This window comes from Bombyx mori, chromosome 3 (assembly GCF_030269925.1).
Source record: "Bombyx mori chromosome 3, ASM3026992v2".
Lineage (NCBI taxonomy): Eukaryota > Metazoa > Arthropoda > Insecta > Lepidoptera > Bombycidae > Bombyx > Bombyx mori.
In genome coordinates this window covers 2,706,063-2,732,932 of record NC_085109.1, presented here as the reverse complement: position 1 = coordinate 2,732,932, position 26,870 = coordinate 2,706,063, and the positions used below count along the sequence as shown (strand labels likewise).

General features: G+C 38.0%; 1 protein-coding gene across 1 annotated transcript in view; it reads left to right on the top strand.

The window, feature by feature from the left end:
* Apkc (atypical protein kinase C) overlaps window positions 1–26,870 on the top strand; it is a gene marked incomplete at its 5' end in the record, with an annotated part of 203,402 nt that overhangs the window by 119,421 nt on the left and 57,111 nt on the right.

Below are 26,870 nucleotides of genomic sequence, written 5' to 3'. Positions count from 1 at the left end.
AAAATAACGGCAACGCCTTTCCTACCTGCGACCTACTAACAGCCAGGCTGTAAGATCAAACGTATTGCTTATATGTATAAATCTTAAATTATAGATAATGACATAATAAATGGGGATAACAATGGTATAAATAAGGGGATGAAATGATGGAAACTGCTTTTTATTACACACTAGCGACCCGCCCTCGCTTCGCTTCGAAAACATTAAAACACACATGAAACCAAAAAAATAAAATTTTTTTTTTTTTTAAAAGTAGCCTATTTTCATCAGGGACAATGTCGGCTTCTAATGGAAAAAGAATTTTTCAAATCGGTCCAGTAGTTTCGGAGCCTATTCGAAACAAACAAACAAACAAATCTTTCCTCTTTATAATATTAGTATAGAAGTATAGATAAACTTGTACGAAGTTATAAGTCTTTGAACAATTTTTAAATATACCAAAGCTAGCGAGAGTTTGCTACATGTAAGTGGCCATCCGTGATCGCATGTGTAAGTGTGCATATTGCGCTACGAAATTTTAATGCGGCATTATAAAATCTTCAACGAGAATACCATTAAGACATTTCATCACTAAGGGTGGATTCGACCAAACAAAAGTAAATCTTATTCTTAGAATAACTCGTCAGTTAATCGAGAGTAAATCAATTTTACGTTTTACCATCTACAATTCTAAGAATAGTGGGCCTATTCGGGAATTGTTACTATACCGCCGTTTCGCACGGAATAACGGAGCTATTCCTAGAACTAGAGGTCCCGCAGTAGTCGAAATTCGACTATAATTAATTGGAATTGTAAGTTTGTACACTATTATGATTCTATTTTATACTTCTATAATCACAAATTTCGTCAAAACTACACTATAAAAAATATTAACAAAGACAAACAATATTTAATCTCAATTTGACAACAAACGTCAAGAACAAAAGTTTGACAATAAATAGTATGCATGCGTGTGTGCGTCAAATACATGGTATGTAGTGTGTGTAATGTTTTCTTTTTTGATTTAAAGTATCTTTTAAGCATTATTTTAAAAAAATATTAGCATTGTGCACTTCTTCTCTATATTCTCTATAAGTGTGAAAAATTTCATACTCCTCCGTCCGCGCAATTTTCGTAAAAAGGGATACAAAGTTTTTGCTTCACGTATTAATATATAGATAATGTAATGGCGTCAGTCAGTCCAATCATCTGATTTCTGTCATTTCATAAATATTTATTTTGTTTTCATTTCAAGTCAACGCAATGCACTAAATTATTATTAATAGTCTGGCATTGTATAATGCAACGTTTAAACGAAAAAAGATAAAACCATACGACAAAACTTGACAATTCTCTCAAACAAACAACAAATAAAATTAATACGTTTGACAGCTAGATACCTTACACAACAGCTACTCTTTCACACTAAAATACGGCAAAATCAAGTTGACACTTTGTATGCTCTTACACTATGCCGTTATATACCGTTTTTACTGGTGGTAGGACCTCTTGTGAGTCCGCACGGGTAGGTACCACCACCCTGCCTATTTCTGCCGTGAAGCAGTAATGCGTTTCGGTTTGAAGGGTGGGGCAGCCGTTGTAACTATAATTGAGACCTTAGAACTTATATCTCAAGGTGGGTGGCGCATTTACGTTGTAGATGTCTATGGGCTCCAGTAACCACTTAACACCAGGTGGGCTGTGAGCTCGTCCACTCGCCTAAGCAATAAAAAAAAAAAAAACGACAACATTTATTTGCCGGATTTTATTTTCGTTCACCATTCACTCTGCTATTCGCGTATTGTTATTCCCAGCGCAAGTATACTATCGTTTACGTGGAAAAACGTCTATGGATTTACTCGAGATTAAAATTATAGAGTAGGTTATTCCTCGTATAGTTACTTGTGTATAAATTTAAGTTTGGTCGAGTCCACCCTAAGTGCATCAACGTCAAGCATAGCCCAACCCGTACCGACGTATAATTCTATTTTAAACCCGCTCGATCGATCGGCTCATCGCAAAGCAATACATCACGATGGGTCCGCCCCTTTTCTGTTCCTCCGTAAAAAATGCGGCCGTCGCCTTCCGAAGCCTTCGGGAATTTTTATCAATCGCTTTTTTTGCCGATATCATATTCGTCGTGGACGACCTACTTTAAGGAATCTTCGCGTCAACTCGAACTCATCAGCCGCCGAGGTGACTTCGGTTACATCAGCGAATGCTTTTGGCGTGACATGGATTAATTTGTGGGATACATTATATTCCGCTTGTGATTAGCACGCGGTTTTGAGGCAATTGACAACGAAACCAATAATAATGGCACGACATTCCCTACATACGTATCATTCAATTTGTGTATGTATATGTATGTCTATGTGCATATAGGTGGATTGGTACACCGCGCCTAATTAATTTCCAAATGATTCTTGTCCACCAGATGGTTGTCTGGAAGAGATCGCTCTTAGCAATAACACTGCCAATTGTACTCTTTTGTATTTAATGTCTCGCATTGTTTTTTTAGTGTATAATAAAGAACACTCTCTCTCAATCCTTATCATAAAACTGCGATGATAATAGCCTTCTATGGCCACAAAATTTGTGGTGCCAATCTAGAGATTAAAGCCCAGGGCCCAAACAAAATCTGTTCAACCAAAAAGCCGTGCTTAGCTTTGCCGTATAGCTTTGCCTTCAACCCCGTCTGACCGGATATAATTCGTCTAATGCGTGGGTGGGACGAACCTAAAGCGCCCACATAGACTGAAGAGATTCAATTAGATCCACCTGAAGATTTGGACTGACTATAGAACATATGTGTTGAATAGTATTTTCTACGGTTTTCGCAAGTCGCAAACATAATAAAAGCTACTGATACGGCTTAATTCCACGTTGTTTTTTTGTTTGAACACTAAATTAAAATGTGTTCAGCGAGCTAACGCCTTTGCCGTGTCTGTGTGTCGTGTATAATCTATATTAAGCTAATTCACCTGTAATTAAATTTAAGCTAACTACTCTGTAACTATAGCATAATCTGTCTCTTAAATTTTTTTTACGAGGGAAACACTTCCGTTTCCTTATTTCATATTTTAACCCTTGACCGTACTTCTTTATTTCATTATTTTATCAAAATACAAAAAAAAATCTCTAAACAAACTATTGTACAAATATAAAATAAAGTCTCGTCGTAAGCAACAAATTGTATCACCAGATACAGTGTTTCAATAAAAAATTAAAATGATAATATTTAGTTGATTTGAATTTTGAGTTCATCTTAATCTCTCATGGTGCTCGCCAAAATTGGTGTTGTGCTTTGAAATTATCAACCATCGTCCGTTTCTGTGGTAGTCCAAGAGAAAAGACATCGCGTCTCATCGCGACAGAAACCGCCCAGTACGGAGCAAGGTGTCCCCAAGTTTTTCTGTCCACCAGAGATTCATCTCATGAAAACCTAATAGTATTCTTTTTAAAATACCTAATTCTCTTTATATATATTTTAAAGCACTAAAGGAAATCGGAAAAAATGGCTGGTTGTTTGAAAGGAGTTTCGGTGGCAATTGGGATATTATCGTATTAACAACACACACACAGCAACAGCAACAATTGCAATACCAATTATGATAATGTATGTAAACGATATTGCGTGCTTAGTCTGTGGCATGTGAAAATCGAATTAAAAATTAAATTTGACATTTATATTGTCAAAAACAACAAACAAAAGGAAATCATTTCGAACAGCAACGAATTAAGTAACATTCTTGAATTGAAAATAAAACGTAGCTGTTGTGTGTTTGTTAACGAGGAGTTGCTACCTAATTGCTTTACAATTAGTGACGGTGCCATCAATCAGCCGGCGTGAGCTGAATTCAAACTTTCTTTTAAACACGCGATTGATATTTAATTTACAACCTTTGTTTAACAAATTCCACTATAAGTTATGTTCTACTGTGTCTACCTGTCGAACAGACTTCTAACTACAAGCAGCAATTTAGAAGGTCACACATATTCGCCTCTTAATGAAGACGTGCATATTATTATAAGACACAAACTATAAATCCTTAAAGAGTTATTGTTAAAAATGCAACATATCGTCGTTGTCAAACCAAAATCTGCTACGTGCACTTTTTGAGATTTTTACTTTTTGATCTTCTCGTATAGTTCACAGCCCTATCTACCGTATAAAAAAAACTGTTATGTGTCTATAGCTTTAATATTTATCTATAGCTTTCATTTGATATAGTTCTTAAAGATTCACCTTCATATAAAATTTTATACGAAAATGTTTTTACTCGTTAATTTAAAATAGAGTTTTTGCATATACCAGATTTTGGTTTGACAGCGACGATATTAATTATCGAACACCGGGCTAAATTTAATATCCGTAAGTAACTTTGGAGCAAGCTCCTCAAGATTTTTCACTGAATGAAGCTAAATTAAATACTCTTTTTTTCTTTACAGGTAAGCAACAGTTTTGGTCTCAAAGGGCGTACGAAGACTAAAGGTAGACTGTGTTTTACTTTTTACGTAACTCCAGAATGGAAAATTAGATTTTTCTTTATGTTGAAGTAAATGTATTTTGTAACAATATGTTCGACGGAATTCCTACGTTTATACATAATCAAGGAATAAACCGCTTTACAGATATTAACACAAAATTACGTACTATACCTACTCTATATCTATATATAAATACGTGAAGCAAAAAGTATGTATGTATCCCTTTTTACGAAAATTGCGCGCACGGAGGAGTATGAAATTTTCCATACTTATAGAGAATATAGAGAAGAAGTGAATAATGCTAATATTTTTTTTAAATAATGCATAAAAGATACATTAAATCAATAAAGAAAACATTACACTCACTACATACCATGACAATGTATTTGACGCACACACGCATGCATACCATTTATTGTTAAACTTTTGTTCTTGACGTCTGTGGTCAAACTGAGAATAGATCAAATATTGTTTGTCTTTATTAATATTTTTCATAGTGTAGTTTTGGCGAAATTTGTGAATGTAGAAGTACAAAATAATATCATAATAGTGTACAAACATACAATTCCAATTAATTATAGTCGATTTTCGACTACTGCGGGACCTCTAGTATACTAAATATTCCAACACATTAGATAAAGCGATTTCTGTTACCGCCACATTCAACGCAAGAGAAGAGTTCATCGACCACTTATATCCAAAAACTATTTCCTTCGTACTCTATCAAGAGAGGAGGGCAATTGTATTTGTAACGACATATCCCTTTTCAAATACTGCACTATAGTTTGACTGATGTCCGAGTCGGTAACAAGAAGAGCCAGAGCCGCAATTTATTATCGCTGGAAAAAAGTTAACAATATAATTTCAAAAATAACATTCGAATTCTAACAACAAACACAGATACACTCAATCAGATTACAACCCTATATAAGACACACATAGAAACGATGCGACTCATAAGTTGTTACTATCTCAGACGTGTGCGGATTTTGTGAGCGTTAATTAATATTGCGGTGTGGTACACAGCGTTAAACCGGTCATGGATGAAAGGGTCTTTTATTGTGGGAACCTAGCAGGGTGACGGGTTAAACCGGGCCAAGCAAATTGAAGCTATTTATAAATATAAGTAGGCAAAGCGCTGCCGCAATATCGGAATGATAGACGTTCTACATTTTTTTTAATTGCTTAGATGGGTGGACGAGCTCACAGCCCACCTGTTTTTAAGTGGTTACTGGAGCCCATAGATATTTACAACGTAAATGCGCCACCCACCTTGAGATATAAGTTCTAAGATCTCAGTATAGTTACAACGGCTGCCCTACCCTTCAAACTGAAACGCATTACTGCTTCACGGCAGAAATAGCCAGGGCGGTGGTACCTACCCGCGCGGATTCACAAGCGGTCCTACCACCACCAAAGGCACCACTTCACAGGATGAACGCCACGCTAACCATCTTAGGACGTAAAGCCGAATACTCATATATATATAATACCATATGATGACTGTGTCATCCATTAACATAGGCAGAAGGAAAAAGTATAGGTATAGTAAAGATAAAAGACAATAAAAATTGTTAGCTGTACATGCGGCTTCAAAAAACGACTTTCCAGAAGTAAAATAACATCAAAATTTTATATTAAAACAAATATTAATAACTTATTAAATTTTCATTGAAGGCTTTCGCTCCACGTAAATCCTATTGCCAGAAATTGCCAATAAAACGAGGATTATCCTTTTCCTTTACGATTTTATTTAGTCAAAGTAAAAGCCTAATCAATTCTTAAAAGAAACATTCTTTTCGTGTTGCTGCTTGTTGCTTATTCTTTAATGTGTTTTAGGGTTGCTCTGTAGATTAATTGTTATAAAAACAACAACAAAAGTGTTTCAAATTAAATAGACCCTAACGATTTTCTGCTGTGTCATGAATACCGAAAACAGACATATAAGAACAAGGTCGCCCAGACAATCAAATATTTTTTGGTGCATCATTTGGGCCTAGAATTATATATGTATATAACTTCATTATACCTTCTCACTTTAATATGTGTATTATACAATACTAGTGGTCCCGCAGTAGTCGAGATTAGACTACAATTAATTGAAATTGTAAGTTTGTACACTATCATAATTCTATTTTCAAAGAATATTATACTTCTATAATCACAAATTTCGGCAAGACTACACTATAGAAAAATATTATTATAATAAAGACAAACAATATTTAATCTATTCTCAATTTGACAACAGACGTCAAGAACAAAAGTTTGACAATAAATAGTATGCATGCGTGTGTGCGTCAAATACATGGTAGTGTTTGTAATGTTTTTTTATTGATTTAATGTATTTTTAGGCATAATTTTAAAAAATATTAACATTCTGCACTCCTTCTCTATATTCTCTATAAGTGTGGGAAATTTCATATTCCCTCCGTTCGCGCAATTTTCGTAAAAAGGGATACAAAGTTTTTCCTTCGCGTATTAATTTTACAATATACTCATACACACCAGTCTAGACGAAAAGGAATTATCTAGGCCTCGAATGAGGTTAATGCCTAGGATCCGCCGGGATCTAGGTCAGACAGTCCCGTTCTGCATTATCTAGGTATTATAAAAGTTTTGGGCGTCGTTTAATTGAAGTTTCATGATCAACAACCTGAAATGTGACCTGAATTTATTGTGGAATATTTTCATGGCCATTTTGAGCCAGGCTAGTTACCAGATTCCTGTCGATCTTACCGCGAAGCACTTATGGGGCCGATTTGTAGGTAGGGCAACTGTACAGCGATTGAAATTTCTACCTCGTATCTGAATGTAGACGCAGATGAGAGCATTTACGTTTTTTTTTTTATAACAACTAAGAGGCAAACGAGCAAGACGGGTCACCTGATGGTAAGTGATTCACCGCCGCCCACGGTCACCAGCGTTTACGCCAGTGCGTTGCCTAATACGTTGTTCCAAATACTGCTTACTACCTGGGATTTACTTTTTACTGGTGGTAGGACCTGTTGTGAGTCCGTGCGGGTAGGTACCACCGCCCTGCCTCTTTCTGCCGTGAAGCAGTAATGCGTTTCGGTTTGAAGGGTAGGGCAGCAGTTGTAACTGTACTGAGATCTTAGATCTGATATCTTTAGATGGGTGACGCGTTTACGTTCTAGGCGTCTATGGACTCCAGTAACCACTTAACACCAGGTGGGCTGTGAGCTCGTCCACCCAACTTAGCAATAAATAAAAAGTTCTAAACGGTCAATGAGTTCACAAGAAAGGCCGCAGAATGCGAGGAATGGTGACGTCTTGTGAAGCGCACCACCGTCCGACTTGATGACCACGACTACTCTGCCAAGAGTGCAAACGACTGAGAAGAAGAACTGTAAAACTGCTTGGTTTAAAAATGTTGTATGTAAATATTTAAGAGTGACGCGAATTTTTTTAAAGTATGTTATTGCGTGAGTGAAAAGTTTGAGAGCCGCTGGTATAGATTATAAAAATCTTATTACACAACGCAATTGGTATGCGGTTAATTCAAACGAAACTAATCAAAAAGTAATTTGACACAAACGCAAAGTTTTATGTATTTTTTTTTTGTAATACATGTTGTTGGGGTGTTCTTTTTTATTAGTTCTGTGTTCTGTAACCGATGTTACAATTTTAAATCGTTTCGATCACTGAGCAAACACTAAACTTGTTAAACTTGCTCTGAGGAATTGTTCGAGATGATACCGGCATCTCGTTTTTACTATCGCACCGCCCGCCACCGGAGTAGAGTTCATCCATACTACCTGGAGCCACTGCGGTCATCCACAGTGCGTTTCCAGAGATCTTTTTTGCCACGTACCATCCGGCTATGGAATGAGCTCCCCTCCGCGGTGTTTCCCGAGCGCTATGACATGTCCTTCTTCAAACGAGGCTTGTGGAGAGTATCAAGCGGTAGGCAGCGGCTTGGCTCTGCCCCTGGCGTTGCTGAAGTCCATGGGCGACGGTAACCACTCACCATCAGGTGGGCCGTATGCTCGTCTGCCTACAAGGGCAATAAAAAATATATTTAAAAATGATGACATCGAAGATCTCGTATCAACGAAAGTTGGTCTCATTTCAAATTACCTTAAAGTAAATAGGAACGAATGGCCGAAGGAAATTCAGTGAAGCTAGTCTTGAAAGTGGAGATTTCATAAGCCGGATGCAACGAGACGTTTTATTGCGAGTCTGCGGTGCAAGCGATGAGAGATATGATAGCGGGTTACCATTTTTGTCACCATAAAATAGAGTTGATTATTGTTACGCGTTGGGGTTCGAGATAAATAAAATTCTACCGAAGTACAAATTAACACTGTATTAGCACTTAAAACACTCAACAAACACTTTAAAACTCAATTCATTTCTTCCGCTTCGCTTCAGGTGATCCGTTCGCTGATTCGCTTCGAGTAGTTCCGATTACTAACTGACTGCGTGCCATCTCTGCAACGCTTTTATAGCCGATACCAGATCTCTAGAATTATCGAGAATATTCCACACATTTCTGTTTTTGTGTTTCCGCTATCTGACAATAGATGGCGTTGTACTTCTCGAGCGTTGTAGGTGCTACTAGATCCTTCGATATTCTTTCGACCATTCGGCGTAACTTTTACCGGCGTAACATTATTTTAACACACGTGCCTACTAAAGCATCTGCAAAAGTATAGTATTTTGTTTATTAGAAAAAAATACATGAAATTACGTGACTAAGATCTAGTGTAAAACTTCTATTATCAGAACTATATAATGAACCCATGAATGAAATGGCCACTGCTGGACATTTGTAATTCCTCAATCAATCAGAGTTTGTGGAGAGAGAGTACGACGATACGACGAAATGTCGGAAATAGTATAAATTGATAAAAAAACGCGTGATTAAATCGTAAAAGTTTATTTCATTATTATATCATTGATGTAACAACAATAACTGTAGGTATCTACCTACCGCTACCTTACAAACTTGAAACCGGCGCCGCGATGCCCGGGGCTCCCAGCGTCGTCAGATTTGCATAATAATGCACATCGCATTCCCAACGGCCATTTAATGAGAATCCTCAGACTATACTGCTAAATTATTTTTGGCATTGAATACTCTTGAAACAACTTTTATAGTAGGCAGCGGCTTGGCTCTGCCCCTGGCATTGCTGACGACCATGAGCGACGGTGACCACTTACCAACAGGTGGGCAGTGTGCTCGCCTGCCTACAAAGGCAATAAAAAATAAATAAATAAAAAACACAAAAGATGTTCGTAAAATATGAGCTATAATGAGAACAATCCGACGAATTATTTGAAATTATTCGGTCATCTCGATTTTACTACTACCTAATAGTCCAGTCCAATCCAACCACTTTCGTACTACCTAATAGTCCATCCAGACTCAGATAAAAATCCGCAGTGTGTGTCTATTAATATTTTCTAGAGAAATAACTCTACGATGCTTCCTGAGTATAGTAACATGTCCTTGTTTAAAACGTGGTCTGTCATCGCTTACTTCTAAAAACGAATAATATATCACACACCAGTAGTCCACTGTTGAAGATAGGCCTCTCCCAATTTACACCAGTGAGCCCGGTCCTCGGCTCTCCTCATCTATTTCTGTCAATCCTCGCTTCCGGCAGGCAGCGATTTGTCTCTGCCCCTGGCCTTGCTGAAGTCCATGGGCGACGGTAACCAACCATCAGGTGGGTCGTAAACTCGTCTGCCTACAAGACAATAAAAAAAAATGCTAGTCATCCCAGCACCTGGCCGAGAAACGTCCCACACTGCGTTTGCTTGTGCGTGATCTCCACTCAAGAACCGGTGTACTCAAGCGATCGTCGGTTCTACGGCCTATATCCAGCCCACTGCCACTTCAATTTGCCGTCTCTCTGAGCTACTGTTAAGGGCCATGCGTAATAAATATGAAGCGTAAAAAAATTATTTTAGATTACGAACCTAAATTCTGACCTCGCTATGCTGCAAAACTTCAAGCCTAGACCCTTTAGCAATGAAGAGACCGACTAAGAAGAAGATGAAGATGCCATAAGTACTCCGTTTTCGATTATATTCCGTATCTTCAAGTAGTCAAGAAGCAATATTATTTCAATGTTTTATTAAGTTTGTGTATACTTAAAATACGTAACTATAGCTTTCTGTTTTCACTCAGTCTTATAAAAGAGAATTAAGGGTGAATTTTCTTTGACACTAGAGTTAATTTACTTGCTACATATTTTTAAATGTGCGTAATTTGAATTGCTTTCGGCAGTATAAGTAGCATCTTTTTGAGATTGCTCATCATAGTCTCTTGCTAAAACCGAATCTATAATTTCCTCGTCTTTTCACATAAGCAAGTAATTAAATTACAAGATTATTTATAAATTTACATAATATAACAGGAAAACCGAGATTTTACTTTTCCTACCTCTTCGCTTGTAGCCTAAGGAGCTATTCCAGCTCCTCGCGGATAGGAACACTGAGAAGGAAATACCTACTATTTGCACAAGTAATTATTTTAATTACTAAAAAACAATCACAACCTTCTGCTTGCCTGCATAGATATCGAAATAGAGTTTTTAATGTTTTTGAATATAGTGTTAATCTCCCTAAAATATAATCTACACTCCGCACAGTTTTTGATTTACATCAAATCCTATTACAACAATAAAAGCTTGAAAGCCCCACAATACTCTGATCGCAAACAAAAGAATGCACAAAACACCTAAAGTTTTTCAAAATTTTAATGAAACAAACCAATATTGTACTCATTGAAAGCGCGTCTCCAAACATCTCCCTACAAAATAAGTCGGAGAGCTCGATACCGACCTATTTACGTTATAACTAATTTAATTTGTTCTGTTGTCGATTGCAGCCAGCCGAGGCGTGTCGGCGCGCCACTGTCGGCCTTTGATCTCGCGAAATGAAACATAAATTAATAAATCGAGCTTCCCTCCGCCGGACGTGGCGCTCGGACGGCTTCTGCGTATTGAATTTTATATTACGATGAAAAATTCCCTTTTACGTACAATGTTTTTGTTACGTCGAATTATTTTGTTAGCAGTAGGCATGTAGCTGCTAATTAAATAAGGCTTCAGTAAGAGAATTAAAACTAACTATACAGCTTAAGGCAAAAGGACCTTGGAAACTATTAGGCATAGACTGTCGGACTTTTAATTAGAAGACTCGAGTAAGGGTCACTTCTGGACTAATATTGATAGGATTACCTTTTGTTTTTATACTATCTATTCGCTGGAAGCCTAATGGGCTATTCCAGTTGCGCTCGGTAGGGTAGGTGAGCTCACGAGCTCAACCTGGCAGAATTGGCTAACAAGAGCAGTGCTTTGTGCAGTGCAGAACCTACCACCATATCGGAATCGCACACCACTGAGAAGATCGGCTTGAAACTCAGTGGGCTGTGCCTGTGGGCTAGTTCACACGTCGAACTCTTCGTCGTAATCGACGAGCTTGACGAGGACAGTGACCGGTGCTTGAAGAGCTTAAAAGCACCAAGAGTGAATCCGGGGGATCCCACAAAACCTGTTTCGGACGATGTGCAACGGCTTTGCATTGCCCCGTCGTCTAGGACTTATATGTATAGGATTACCAGCTCACGTTTACACGTATACCGAAACATGTATAGCACATACCATAAAATGGATGGAATACCATACCATTGGAATGTTGCGTATCTATCTGAACAAACAGACCGCAATGCATGAGCAAAAATAGGCTGTATGTAAATTATATTCCATTATTAAAACAATAAATATTCGCAAACGTGAGAACCCTTCTCCGGAGTTAGCGAAATAAAACTTTTGAATATCGTTGAACTGGTGCTTTAAGCTTTCTTATGCCGACTCTTGGAGCTCTTAGTAGTTCTTGCCACTTCTCAAGTGACGCAACTTTTTTTTCGTTTAGCCCCTTTACTTATTGTATAGCTTCTTGTGAAAACAATAAGCTGTTTTCGAGATTCGTTCAGTGCATATAAAAAATGAAGGATCAGAATAATTGTAAGTAATTGTTAAGTAAGTCATTCTGTAAAGGGGATTTTTGAATTGAATGTAACCTCGCCTTCGGTATGACAGTAAATTGTTAACAGCTTAAAAGCTAAATAATTGTAACAAAGTATTGTATAATTACGAGATTTGTAAACATGGAAAAACGCATATTGGAAGTTGCGACCCGTAAATTCTGAACAAAGAAAAATCACCACCGAGACAGCAAACGTTCTTTAAAATTTCCATGTGTAATTGAAATTAGAATCGCACCACACAAGAATTCATGAATTGTATATGTCGGCGCAACGTCACTATTTAGTTAACTAAAAATAGTTAAAGTTAGTTTCCTTAATGTTAAACATGTCAGAAACTGTTGAAGGCGGTATACAAGAGAATTCATAACGAAACTACCCCCACTTTCTACTATAAATACGAATAACTATTGTCGCACAAAACATTCCGTCTCGAGCAGCCGGATGGAGCGGAGTTCTTTATTGCTATCTTTGTACACTTGCAATGTAATAAATGGAATTCATTGGAAAAGTAAGTCTTAATTATTGTCACTATGGAAGGCAATAATAATTATGAAAAGAATGGCGTCAAAGATGCTGACGTCATCATTTTAAAAACGCCTTGGAACCAACCTCTCCGTCATATATAATTATCTAAGATTACTTCTCACTTGTTTGCACTCTTGGGAAAGTGGTCGTACTCATCAGTTCGGGTGGTGGTGCGCTTCACAAAACATCGCCATTCCTCGCGTATCGTGGCCTTTCTTGCGCACTCGTTGACGGGACCATTTAGAGTTACCTTTAATTGGTCGGTCCATCGCATCAGTGAACTGCTGCTGCCGATCTAATATTACATAGATATATAAATAACTAATCAAATCCGGCCCGATGTAGCTAATCTTTGATTCGACTTTAATCCGATCGCTACCAAACAGGATCACGCGGCTGGCCAATCTGGAGATTGGCCTGAGTGTTTTGACGAAATCGGTCCTAATTTATCGATGTCTTTAAGGAAAAAACATCGACTGTTATATGTATATATTGATGTAGAATTAGGATCGTGTCGAATAAAATAAAACTATTACACTGTTACAGATTAATGGTTTTTTTTCTCAAATCTTCCCTATTATTATAATTAAAAATTAACTGACACCTTTTTTACGCCTTGCTCATTCAATCGTCCTCGCCATCTTGCTTTTCTTTTTTCTCTCTTTCTTATCGTTTTCTCTCACTCACACCTCAACGCGACGTTCCACACTCTATCATACGTTCTGTTCTTACCAATCTCTCATAATTGTACAAACTTACGAGCTTAAAATACCTATCACCACATGTGAGTTGCTGTACCAACATAAAAAATATAAATACAAGTCTACCAACACAAAGAAAAACACAATTTTGGGCCAATGAAAATATCTAAAGACTCGGTAATCAACTTCGTAACTCGTCCGCATTAACAAAGGGAGGTTTTATCGGAAAAAATAATAATCGAGCGAAGGTTCGAATACTGTACATGAAAACAATATCTCGCGGGCTTTGTATCAACAAATTGACTCGTTTATGTATGGACTGGATGAGCGATGGAAACTGGGCTTTTTGCCGCTTAACTTCAAGCCGGCTTTATATTACTTGGTGGACAGAAAAACCAAATCTGTCCATTCGTTTTTAATAAACATAATATCTATACTTGTATGCCATGATTTGTTATGTGCCTATTAATTTAGAAGAAAAACAAATGTATTTTAAGTAGGTACTATATCGTTTTTATTTTCACAAGAAAAACATTTCCGTTCCACGCTGGAACTATTAAATTTTATCAAGATAAATGAAAATTTTGTCCGAAAAAAATATATATTTCTGTGCCATCCTAAAACCATTTATAATTAGATAACAATTCAGATAAATGAAATAACTATTTAAAAATACCCTATTATGTTTTAAGTTACGACTGCAAAAACAAGTATAATGACAAAGTCACTTAGCTGTTTGTAGACGCGAGATAAGCAACTACGAAAATATTTGAAATTTGGTCGTTGCAAATGAAGGACCACAGACTGCGGGAAGAAACGATAAGAAGCGGCAGTTCTGCGTTAAAGGAAGGATGCACAATACCTTTATGTAGTCCTTGCTGCAGACTCGTACCACTTCGCGATGAGAAACACCAACGATTTCACTTATTTACGTATTTAACATAACAAAGACACGAAGTGCGCGCGCGGTTGTTCAGCCATATTTTTTCGTCTCTTTGATGTCACCACACGATCTCGCTCGCACGCGTCCGTAGGTAAAGTGCCGGAGAGGGATGGGACAGGATTTGCAAAACCAAATTAAAATGTTGCTATTTTTCGAAACCTAAAACTAACTAAGTTTTAAACCAGCGCAACCATTCCCCCGGGCTTGAAGGGACGCCTTCAAAGTATTATCTAACTAAAACGTGTATTATCTAACTAAAAAACTAAAAAGTGTATTATCTAACAAACGAATAACAATAAATTCAAATAAGTACGCTACGTTTATCTACTATTACGCTATGTTCCTACAATAATTAAGAATTTATACTATATCTATATACAACTAACCTAAATAATATGAAAAATCTAAATGAGCTACTGGTTGGGTAGTGGGCAGAGTCGCACCACGGGACGCAAATACGATCCGATCGCTGTCTTAACCCGTGCAGTGCGTGTAACTCCCGTAGAGTCCGGAAACACTTCTTCCACGACACCCAAAGGCCAGTGTAGAGGAGGCGAATTATCGTTAATCAGAATCACCACCGAGCCGACGACGACTGGATCGACCGGCGTGTTCCATTTGCGGCGTGATTGCAACGTATGAAGGTATTCCCGTCTCCAGCGCTTCCAAAACGATTGAACTAATTTGTCTAGCAAATCGTGTCTAGCAAGAGTAGTTAAATTTTCATCGATTTCTTCCGCAGGCAAGCATTTCAAAGGCGTGAGATTCAAAAAATGCGCAGGAGTTAAAGCAAGCGGTTCTGAAGGATCACTAGAGAGTGTTCTACATAAAGGTCGTGTATTCATTACCGATTCGATCTGAGTGAGAACAGTACATAGCTCTTCAAATGAAAGAATTGTATCACCTATAACGCGATATAGATGAGACTTTAAGCTTTTGATATTAGCCTCCCAATTCCCGCCAAAATGGCTAGCTGTCGGTACATTTAGGGACCATTCAATGCGATTTTCAGCTAAGACGTTACCAAACTCTGTATTATGATACTTTGAACTAAGAAATTCATGAAGTTCTGAAAGCTTGCGTTTAGCACCTATATAATTCGTTCCATTGTCCGAATAAATTCTACCCACCGGGCCTCGTCTAGATAGGAACCGCTTGAAGGCTCCCATGAAACTAGCTGTGCTTAAATCACCAGCCAGTTCTATATGTACTGCGCGCGTAGTCATGCAAACAAATAAACACACGTAAGCTTTGGTAGAACGAATACCACGCCCACGTGTTATGGTAACCTTGAAAGGGCCAGCATAATCTGTACCCGTGTGAATGAAGGGTTTAGCGGATTGAACGACACGACAAGAACGATGATCCGCCATTTCAGGGAATGTTGGCTTAGGACGAAGTCGAAAGCAAGGCATGCATTTGTGTATCCTATTCCTAATTAAATTACGAGCAGAAAGTATCCAATACTTCTGACGTAAGAGCGCCATCAGCAGGTCAGGACCGGCGTGACAATTTAATTTATGATAATATTCGACAAGTAAATTCAAGATCGGATCTTTTCTCGGAAGCAAAATGGGATATTTCTCGTCGTAGCTCAAGTCAGAGTTTCTTAAACGTCCCCCTACTCTAATTACTCCATCTTTAAGAAATGGTTTTAAGTGTCGAAATGCAGGGCTACAAACTTGACCTTCCTCGAGCTTCGCGATCTCAGCGCGAAAATAAAACCGTTGAAGTTCACGAAGAATTAATAACTCAGCGAACTCATAATCCGATGCTGACATGCGATATCTTTGAGGTAACAATTTTACAAATCGACAAACGAAAACTACACTGCGCAATAGTTTAGACCAAGATGAGATACGATCTCCTAGTGATAATATAGGAGATTTTTCATTTAAAGTAGCGGCGAGAAAAGTCTGTTTCTTTTCTTCCGGCGCCTCAGGCTCTACGGAAGGATTAAAAGGAACAGCAGGCCACTGCGCGACATCCAATTGTGCCCAAGGGGGGCCACTAAACCAAAGCGGGTGATTAATTATTTGGGAAGGAGTGAGGCCACGCGACAAACAATCAGCGGGATTGTCTTTACCAGACACGTGATATAGATTTTGTGGAGATAAATAGCTTTGTATCTTCGTCACTCTGTTAGCTACAAAGGTGCTCCATCGATGAGGCGATGAATGTGTCCAACAAAGTGCGACTGTTGAGTCTGAAAACGCGAATATATTGCGAAAAACAATGCGATTTTGACAAGCGACTACTACATTTTTTATGAGCTGAGCGAGTATGAGAATCGCGCAAAGCTCAAGTCTGGCGAGCGACACAACCTTTTTAGGAGAAACCTTTGATTTTGCTGTTATCAAACGTATTGTACTATCATTGTTATTTTGAACGTGAAAATATATCACACCCCCATATGCTTTCTCACTGGCGTCCGCGAAACCTAAGATAGTCGCGATGCTGTCGACGTTCATACCTACGTGACGTGGGATCTTTATATGAGAAAGCAAAGGAAGTTCTTCTTTGAATCGGCTCCACATTTTTACTATATCTTCGGATGGAGTGTCATCCCAGTCACAATTGCTCAGCCACAACTGCTTAATAATAAGTTTAACGAACAGGACGACCGGTGCGACAAATCCCATGACGTCCCATATTTTAGCAACACATGACAGTATTGTACGTTTAGTACAAATTTCAATCCGAGTGTCAATTTTTATACAAAAATTGTCCGACGTAGGAGACCAACACAAGCCGAGTACTTTATGCTGGTTCGACTCATCGAACTCCTTGACACCTGGCAGGCGATGCGACGGCGGGATCGAATCTAACACTACTTGTGAGTTACTCGTCCACTTCACCAGCTCGAACTGACCGGCCTTCATGAGACCTATCATCTCAGAAGCGGTCGATATGCCGATGTCCTCAGTTGGAATTGAATAAACAAAACCGTCCATATACAGGCTAGTATCAATAATTTCTCTGGCCCGCGGGTAAGCGACACCTTCATCAGCTGCCAGCTGTTTAATAGTACGCAACGCATGAAAAGGACTAGACTTAAGCCCGAAAACTACACGATTAAATTCGTAAACTTGTAATGGTTGTTGAGGAGAAAAACGATATAGAATGCGTTGAAAACGCCTGTCAGATTCTCTGACTCCAATACTCAGAAACATCTGACGAATGTCAGCGGAAAGGGCAAACGGAAACAAACGAAAATTAATAATAATATTAAATAAATTTCCTTGGAAATTTTGTCCACGATATAACAGATCATTGAGCGAAACATTAGTAGTAGTCTTACAACTACCATCGAGTACGACTCTTAATTTGGTTGTGACCTTATCTTGTCTGATTACACCATGATGCGGAATAAAATAAGAAATATCTGAACTGTCACAATCTACAGCTGAGAGATAGTTCTTCTCTAAATATTCGAGAATGATGTTGTCGTACGCTAATTTTAGCTGCGAAGAAGCTTGCATCTTTCTTTCTAAGCAGTAAAATCGACTTTCACTTGCTTGACGCGAATTACCGAGAGTGTTAACATCACCTTTAAAGGGCAAAGCCACCACGTATCGTCCGTCACTATCTCGTGTGGTAGTACTGGTATAAAACTCCTCAGACATTTTGTCCTCGGGGCTGAGTACAGACGGCACGTCTACCTCCTCTAATTCCCAAAACTTCCGAATTGTGGAGTCTAACGGGTCTCCGGTACAGCAATATGAAAGGCTCTCGTTGCTAGCTACACGAACGGGAGCGTCACCAACAATAACATAACCGAGGATAGTCTCTAACGCGATCGGCGAGACATGCGAAGGCCGTCCTCGAACCTTGTTCGATAAGAGCAAATGCGGGAAAATCGAAGCTCCAATCAACAGTTGGACCGGGCCTGGGTTAAAGTAAGTATCGTCTGCCAATGCTATGTCTTCGAAATTCGATAAAAGAGAGGCATCAACTGTGGTAGTCGGTAAACGTTCAGTAATTTTATCTACCACTAACGACTCCATAGTATAATTTACGTTACGATCGAAACGAGAATAAAATTTTATTTCTACAGAACCTTCAATTGTTTTGCTAGAAGCTCCTATTCCCTTTACTACGGAACAAGCAGGTCTATTATTTATGTTCAAACCCAATCGTCGACAACAATCACGAGTGACAAAATTGCTTTGAGACGCGCCATCCAACAACGCGCGTACACAATGCTCCCTACCACGTGAATCAATAATAACTACACGTGCGGTCGCAATTAGTACCGTAGTAGGACTGCGTAAGATGCGGTTATAACCTTTCGATAAAGTGCACAGCGTTACGTCATCCGTGCTGACGCGAGCTGGAGCAATGCCCATATCATTTAAGCCTACCGAAGAAGGCATGGAGGGCCGTGCGACAGCCGATGCTCGTGTACCTGGTGACTGCGTGCGTCTAGCATGCGCTTTACTCGCGACGGGTTCATTTCCGAAACATAATAAAGTGTGATGCTTAGAATTACATTTTTTACATAAAGAGGCCGACCTACACGCGGAAACACGATGACCGCTACTTAAACAATTTATACATAAATTGTTCGATTTGACGAATTGAAACCGCTCATTCGGTTTATAACTATTAAAAACCCTACATTTATAAATGTGATCATGTTTGTCACGACACAGACTACATACCGTTGACTCAGAACTAGATGTATAAGCTTGTGTAGATGACAACTTAGAGTCAAACTGCCTTTTGTTGGCAGCTTTGGGAACCGATGACGTGCGTTCTAATACTTTTATGTGATCACGAACAAAAGACACTAGATCTACAAACAATGGTATTTCGCATCCCTTATTATTTAAGCGCTGATAGGATTCAAACGCACGGGCAGTGTCTGTGTCTAATTTTTTAAGCGCAACATGCAAAAATGTAAAATCCGATAGGTCATTGACCTTCAAGTTTTTTAAAGCGGCTACCGACGATGCGAACTTGTCCAAAAATAATTCTAAATTACTAGGCTTTGCAGAAGAGATAGGTTTGAATTCAAATAATTGATCTAAATACGCAGTAGCAGATAGACGTTTATCTTCGTATTTGCTATTTAATAAATCAAAAATTAACGAATAGTTTTCGGCGCTTGGAGTAATTCCCGCGCATATGGAACGAGCCCTGCCGGTTAATTTGCCTATCAAATAATAAAGTTTCTCAGAGTCCGTTAACGATGTATTATTATGTACGACATTCCGAAAGCTAGAGATAAACAAAGGCCAGTTTTTTATATCGCCATTGAATTCGGGAATTTCTATTGGGGGTAGTTTCGGAATCCTATGTTGACCAGCCAGCGTAACGTGATCCCCCGTTTGCGATTGCGATTGTAACCTTTTGGCAGCTCGTTTCACGCAGCCTAAGAGATCTTCAAACGCCGTAAGAGGTTGATAATTAACTAAATAATCGGGATTAGCCTTTAACTCCAACAAGATTATTTTATCGAGCACACCTTCAAAATCTTCACGCAATGAATCTACTGTTTCAAAGTCGCACAAAAAAGCGTCAGCGTTGAATGACTTTGAATCCATATCTCTAACTTGGCTAGAAATGCTTTGCATGCGGGAGAATATCCTATCTCTTTTGGCATATAACATCTTTAAATTAGTATCTGAAGGTGCCATTTTAAGATAAACGTAAAATAAATATTTCAAATTAACAAACTAACGATATTCGAAGCGGCGGAAAAGGTAAACACCTACCTACGAGTACAAATTTATGCGAATAGTACAAATGTTAATAAATACGAGTAAAAAACTAAAGATAATATTCGAAGCGGCGGGTTTTCTATCTACCTAATTTTATATTGTAAATAAGTGAATTTTAAGAAATAATGTGAATTAATTGTAAGAATGTGAACGAAAACGATATTTAAAACGAAAGCAGGAAAAGCGATATTTTTTCGAAGTACCTACTTGGTACGCGGTTCTAATTATATTAGGTAAATCAGGTAAACCTAGGCAATGGTTGGCGCTGATTTAATACGAATCCGGCTCGAAGGACCAAAAAATGTAGACGCGAGATAAGCAACTACGAAAATATTTGAAATTTGGTCGTTGCAAATGAAGGACCACAGACTGCGGGAAGAAACGATAAGAAGCGGCAGTTCTGCGTTAAAGGAAGGATGCACAATACCTTTATGTAGTCCTTGCTGCAGACTCGTACCACTTCGCGATGAGAAACACCAACGATTTCACTTATTTACGTATTTAACATAACAAAGACACGAAGTGCGCGCGCGGTTGTTCAGCCATATTTTTTCGTCTCTTTGATGTCACCACACGATCTCGCTCGCACGCGTCCGTAGGTAAAGTGCCGGAGAGGGATGGGACAGGATTTGCAAAACCAAATTAAAATGTTGCTATTTTTCGAAACCTAAAACTAACTAAGTTTTAAACCAGCGCAACCACTGTTCCTTTTTTTAATTGCTTATATGACACGTGAACAAGGACACGGCACATCTGGTGTTAAGTAGTTACCGAAGTCCATAGACATCAGCGAGGTGAATGCCGCCATCCATCTTGGGACATGAGTTCTATATCTCAGCTAAAAAAAAACCTAGATAAACATAAAATTCATGAAAGTATTAAATTAGCAGCAAAATAACTAGTATTATCCCTATATTTTTATTCATCCTTTTATCGTAAAGATGAAAACCCAAGTCAAACAAACGGCTAGACCTCATGATACTGTTAGTTCTTTCTACTACTCTTCTTCTTTCTACTTCTAGTTCTACATGAAATGAATTAAAAACAAAACGGTTTGTAGAAAATTTCAACGGTAGTTAGCACAATATGAATTGATTAATTAACTAATTATGTCTTTGACTCGAGAAATCGAAAAAAATATTATTTATAACTCAGTATAATATTATTCACACGTGTATTCCTACACTAAATTCCTAGACGACAGAGACCGAATAGACGCCTTTGAAATGTGGAACTGGAGAAAAATGCTACAGATTCCATGGACCGCCTTTCGCACCAACGTGTCTATTCTGAGAGAGCTTAATATCAAAACTAGACTTTCCACTATATGCTTTCGTAGGGTGCTGGAATTATTCGGACATATTGTTCGTAAAGAGGGTCACGATCTAGAACAGCTGATGGTGACAGGAAAGGTAGATGGCAAACGTCCCAGAGGACGCAGTCTCACGAGATGGTCGGACCAAATACGATCTTCTACATCAACTTCCACAATGCCCTTCATGAAGCTAAGGATCGCAGCAGATAAAGGGAAGTCGTACTGATGCAGCGGGGAAGTCACAACCCTCAGTAATGAGGAAAACGACGCGAGGAGGAGTGTATTCCTAGCGGTATATCTAAGACTTTCAATGCTCACTTTCAAAGTCCGACGCGAAATCCGAATGGAACTCTTAAAGTATTGAGCGCACGTGATTCAGACACACCGCCGAAATGAGAGGCCATTCATTCGTTCACATTCCCAAACCAGCAAAATCGAAGAGGTCGGCTATGTAACCGGCTGTCATATACGAAGAAGTCTTCGGAAACTTGCGTGGCTATATTTCGGAGATAAAGTGCGCTACCACCAGACGTTACTCTTGTTGAATGATGAATGTGCGGGCCCATCATTTTGTTATTCGAACGGACATAGAGTATGATACCGCAGAAGGGACATATTTTTTTTCCTAGCAGATATTAAAATATTTCTTATTTATTATTAAACTTTTATACGAATTAACACACGCCTATGTATTAATTTATAAACAAATGCAACAAAGAATTCGACTACTGCATGCAAATTCAAGTTTTATAAAGTACATTACTTAAATATTTTTAGGGTTTTAGCAGGTCGTAGATATGATAATAAATAATCTCTTAATTCGTTCCATGGAATACTTCATAGTCTTCGTGTTCAAATATTTTACTTAATCGTACGAACGGTACGTGTGTATATGTTTGAACTAAAACACAACTCTAAGTGTGTACGCTGAGATCGATCAAATAGATCGTATAAAAGTTATCACATAATATCATAGAGTATTTTTATGTAAAAGCTGACGGAAGTTAAGATATTTCATATTTAACGCTAGCGAATTCCCAAAAATGTACAATGTTTTTCATAAACACAATTAATGTAAAAAATAATAACGTATAAAAAAGGGTGCGTGTACTTATTATGTACTATATTATGTACGCGCGTAAGAAGTTATACTTTATTTTTATTAAATTTATTTCTTTTTTTTTATTTAAATTTTAATCAATTTGAAAAAAAATCAATACGGTACGGTTCGGAGAGTTCACCTGCGGCTATATTCAGACTCGCCAAGTTACGTCGGTCGTATTGTAATGAGCGATTTAGTGGGCAACTTCATTCTGTTAATTTTGTGTCACGGTGCGCGCGCATCGTAAAATTTCACTCTCATCAATTTTTCATAACGCGCCTAAAGAAGCCTAACTTCAAAAAAAAGGATTGACTTTTTGTTAACCTAAAATATAAATAAAAAACCTCATTATTTTCTAAATCTGTCAATCAGAAAAGAAAATTCGTAATTTAAATTAAACATTTTCCGCAGACGGCTTTGAAAAATATCCCTAAATCTTAATAATCTGTGACAGTATGCTCGACCTTCCGCCCTTTCGTCTTTCTGTCTTGGAACATGGTTCACGCCAAGACAACTCCCGTTATTATTTCCCTAAGGCATATTTTCGGACTAGTTCTGAGATTGTGTGAATCATATTTCACGTAACAGAGATTCAAAATATCTAATTTCTTTATTTCATACATCGATTTCAATTTAATTCACTGTCATATTTCTTTTCTTGTCTAAATGCAAACATATAGTCATGTTTGACTATATCATTTATTGGGTTTTAACGATGATTTTTACATTTAACGAGTTCTCCATACTTCGGCGTTGCTGCAAGCTATTGACGCATTAAATATAAAAATAGTGGTGAAAAACCGATCAAATAATAAAGCGTGTAATATAGACAGTCGAGAAAGCTTAAAACAATACATTATTAATATCGCGGACAAGAGCAAACGAGCTAAAGCCTAACCTGATGTTACCAGATGACATGTACTTACATAATTACTAGCGTTGTCCTGTGCACACGTCATCAAATTGTAAAAAATACATATTAAAATCGGTTCATCTATTTTGGAGTTAAGTCACATACACATAAAATAATTATATACGTAATAACATATCAACTTTAATATAGCAAACAATATAATGTTTAATAAACAATAATACCTTAAACTGCTTTAAAAGAATGGTGAAGGAACATTATTTATCTGCTTAGTGGTGTTTGTATGTATATATGCTTTATCATTTCCATACTGTTCATTTATTGTGTATGTAAGTATATTAGTATGTAATAGTATGTAATTATGTGTATTAGTATATAAATCAAATAGTTATTTCGTATTATATGTAAACGGTATTTATCTGTTTGTTGTATGTATATATTGTCTATAATAATGTTTTGCCAATAGTACACGGCAACATACCTGCTATATCTTTACCTTATCCAGAATTTCTCTAAATTAAACGGTTGTCTGGAAGAGATTGTTTATAGCTCTAAGACCGGCTGTTGTACAAATGTATCTGTTTGTTGACTGTATTTTAATGTTAATTGTGTTTTGGTGTGCAATAAAGTGTTTTCTCTCTCTCAAGATAATACCAAGGCCGCAGCTCACCTTGAGACATGATGAGTCTCAAGTGTACAACGACTTCCCCACATATCTTTTAAATTTAAGGCATGACTGCATCGCGGCAGGAGTATGCAGGATCGTGGTACGTAGCTACTTGACTGGTCAAGCAAGTTTACAATACGCCTTATAAATAATTGCACGCTGATTTTTTTTTTTTTTTTAAATGAAGTCGTTCGTCAGCGTAAGAATCGTTCTATGAATTATACTCTGTCGTAGCTTAGTAAAGAGCTAAAGGGTATGATGTAGATTAATATTGTTCAATGAAAAGTCTACACATTGTAGACGGACACACAGACAGGCGATTCAGTTTCCCCCCCATTAAAATTAACAAAAAAATAATAATAGCTTGTAACGAATTACACGCTGATTTTTTTTTTTTTTTATAGAAGTCGTCAGCGTAAGATTCGTTCTATGAATTATACTCTGTCGTAGCTTAGTAAAGAGCTAAAGGGTATGATGTAGATTAATATTGTTCAATGAAAAAAGTCTACACATTGTAGACGGACACATATACAGGCGATTCAGTTTTCCCCCCATTAAAATTAGCAAAAAAAAAAATAGTTTGTAATGACAACATTCGAAGCACCAATCAATCGCTCTATTATTAAATTTAATTTCGCTGTTCATCCATCACGCAGCAGAAACAAGTTTCAACCATCAGTCAACTTAGAATAAATAACAAATATTGTCTGAGTTATCGCCGCTGCCGGATCGCAAATTCGGCGATAAACCAAAATAACTGATTGCACAGACGGATCGGGATAATACGGATATTTATTGAGGCGTCGAGAAATTATATGAATCAATAAGAAACATACCGATGCGTTCCTTATTGCTGTCACAGAAGAATTTGCACCATTAATGTGTGCCGTATGTACTTATAATAGTAGGGGAGCCCACGATGCTAAATGGGGATTTACTCGAGCCTCATAGAGACCTATTAGGATGCAAAGCTTAGATGATAAGAAGAAAAACATGATAAATAATATTTTTGTTACTGCGGCTTGTGGAAATGGTCAGATTATATATTTTTCGTTATCTTTGAATTATTTCCTACAAAATAAAAAAAAATGCAGTCACGCTCGAGAATGTCGAGGTAACGTTTTTTTACAACTTTTCCGCCCTCCCCTTTTTATGTCACTCTCAAATTGTCAGATTAGTGGAATATACATTTTTTAGCATGTAATTAACTCACCCTATCTTAATCTGACGCGCTCGAGATTTTCTGATGATCGATTTTTTTTTACTAATCTGATCCTTTATCCTTGACGCGCGGCCTTATATGTGGGGCACATATTTGGTGGAGGTACTCAAACGGGTACAAGGTATCCCCCTGTATATTAATCTGCCGCGCTTTAGTAAATCCCGAAATCCCCGCTTGGGCTCCCTTACTATAAGTAACTAGCCGTACTCGCCCGCTTCGCTGGGCATTTAAAATTAACGTTATTATTTATTGTCATTATTATTAGGGAGTCCAACAATCATATAAATATTAAGCATACCTATTAAGCCTATCTATTAAGTACATGTATTTTCTACATGGATACCAAGTTTCAAGTCAATCGGATACACGGTTCAGTAGTTATAACGTAACATCCGTAAAAACCACTGTAGATCTATTAGTATAGATTGCGTCTTTGTTGACCGGGAACCGAGTCTTTGACGTTTACGCCTTCGACATGAAGACATTAAGTCGATATCTCACTTCTATTGTACAATGGCTGCGCTATGCTTCAAACCGAAACGCATGATTGCTTCGCAGCTGCAATAGGCAGGCGGCCTGACGGGCTGCCGTACCGAGACGGCCGACGTTTCAGAGCCTTCGATTCGCCTCGAAGGCTCCGTCGGCTGGGCGTCCTTGGGGTGAGCCGCGCCCTCTGATTGTAGTGTTGACCGCGGTAGCCCCCCTACCTCATCCGGGTTCTGACCTCGGAGGGGATCGGACGTCGGGTGTAAGAGTGCAGGGGAGTCGTTTAGTGGGTGGGTCCTAAAATCCTTGGGCCCGCGGTCTGCTCACAACACCATGCAGACCGTTGAGTCTCACATACCCCGCGCGCCCCTTTTGCGCGGGGACCTCGTAGGAGGTTCGGCCCTCTACCCGAAAAAAAAAAAAAAAAAAAGGTTGGTAGTGTCTAATCGAGGAATCTCACAATTAGTCCGAATTACATAAGCCGGTTCTCCATTTGTCATCCCTGCCAATAAAAGAAGTATTTCTACAAATGAATAAATCTTGATTTAATATTTTGGAAACAAAATCGGATATCTATGTTAAAGTGAATTGGATTTGCCGTCACAAATATTTGTATTTACGGAAAAATATGTAATGTTTGTTCTACGATATCCAATAAGTTTTCGTGTATCGTTACAGTTCAATATTAAAAATGTGGACGTGAAAGCTCGTCCTAGTACAAACAAATGAAAAATATAAATATTGTATCGATTGTCAACAAAATATTGTGAGACATAAACATATAAAAAAACAATAATGATAATTAGCGTCCAAAATGCTGGG